Source organism: Olea europaea, unplaced genomic scaffold, assembly GCF_002742605.1.
Source record: "Olea europaea var. sylvestris unplaced genomic scaffold, O_europaea_v1 scaffold877, whole genome shotgun sequence".
NCBI lineage: Eukaryota > Viridiplantae > Streptophyta > Magnoliopsida > Lamiales > Oleaceae > Olea > Olea europaea.
The window spans coordinates 415,957-418,044 of NW_019267230.1; positions in this window are offsets into that span (position 1 = coordinate 415,957).

Below are 2,088 nucleotides of genomic sequence, written 5' to 3' on the forward strand. Positions count from 1 at the left end.
TGGAATGGGTGGCGATTGATGGGCGATGGGTAGCACCTTATCATAAAAATTAAGCATAAGCATGACTCCAAATTAAAGCACAGTAATTAATGTATACAAAAAATTTTATGCCCTATACATAGTTGGTCGTTATGCACCACTTCGTCGCAATGTCTTTTTAATTGAAAATTAAATTGAAGGGTTCTCTTTCATAACGACCCAAAAAATTAAGATTTGAATCGTTACCAAAATTTATATTTACCAAAATTTAATGGTAACGATTCAAATCTTAAATTTTGGTTCGTTACAGTTTGGTATCACAGTATAGGTTTAATTTCCTGTAGACCCATGTGTATTCTCATAATTTGAGTTTTGGATAAAAAAATCTGGTACATGAACAGTGGCAACAATATCTGAGAAAATATATATACAATAAAAAATTAAAATATACAATTGCTGAAAAGAGAATGAAGTACAAGGGTCTAAACTATATCCAGAAGGCAGATAAGCTTATATGTAAACAATTTTTCGGAGTGAACCCTATTAACTTTTAAGCCCCTTTTTGGAATAAAATCCTACTTCCAAAATACCCTCTTCTAGGTTTAATATATATATATATATATATTAATTATTAGACTTTTCATGTTTTAAATGTTACATATAATAAAATGTTTATTTGTTTAGTCATTCCCTTGCGTAATATTTGATAAAAAAAAAATTATATTTTTCTAAAGATCCATGAATTCAATGATAATGTCAATTTAAGGTTATTTATTATATGAATGATTTTTGGCACTCAACGACCACTAATCGACCACCCTCCAAAGGGTAAGAAGATGAATTTACTTAAACTTTTGTATAATCTACATTTTTTTTTTCAAATTGCCTACTTTTAACTTTTTTTAAGACACGCACTTTATTTCTCTACTAAATTTATGATCTGTATTATGATAAAATTAGTATAACTTGTTAGACTTAGTAACGGAATGCGATCAGTAACTTCATATTAAATTTTATGAAATGGCACCACCTACTCACACGAAGTTGATGCGCGATTTACTACAAGCGATACAAGAACTAAGCAGACGGAGCTAAGCATCGCCGTCACAAAATGCACCTCCATTTGTCCCGAGAGTCATCTCAGTGGTTGAGCGGCTTCGTAGGCACAAGCCTCCGACTTCCGATGGTGGTTCCGACCCACTAGCTGTTGAGGAGTGGATTAGAGGTCTGAAGTGCATCTTTCGACACATTGCTTGTACGGATGCACAGAAAAGTCCTATCCATAGAATTCGTGTTTGTTGGAGCAACCAGTTACTAGTGGGAATCTGTCTCACACACTAGGATGGAAGAGCAGTAATGTAACCTGACTTGAGAGTAGTTTAATGATGAAGTGATGGTAAAATATTTTCTATAGGCTTTGAGAGACTTCAAGGAATCGAATTTTCTACAACTCAGACAGGGAGACATGTCCCTTACTAATTATGAGAGGCAGTTTGAGCAGCTCTCAAGATATGCCTCGCATTTTGTGGATACCGAAGTTAAGAAGATTAGGAGGTTCGAAAAATGGACTGCACCCAGAGATCGACATGATCATTATGTACATCATTTCACCTCATATCGTGAAATGTTGGGGAGGACTTATGTTATTTCATATCAGAGAACCACATTTGAATTGTATACCCAACAAAGCAAGGAGTCGTTAGGAAAAAGTAAGTGGAGAGATGAGAGCAAGAACAAACGTAATTGACAGAATAAAAGGCCAAGCACAGGAGTTCACATTGGTGGGACGAGTGGGAGTATTTCACCCTATCCTAAGTATAATAAACTCCATAGGAGTAAATGCTTACTCGGGAAGAATATATGTTTCTAGTGTGGTAAGCCAGGACACATTGCTCTCAATAGTACAGAGCCTCCAAAGAAGAAGGATAATGATCCAAACAAGAATAAGAAATGAAATGCCAGAGTTTTTACACTGAATCAGCACGAGGCAGAGCAAGATCCGCTCGTGATAGCAGGTATTTTATTGTTATTATTATTATTTTAATGTACCTGCTTATGTTTTTTTTTTTTTTTTTTTTTTTTTTTTTTTTTTTTTAGAAACACACAATG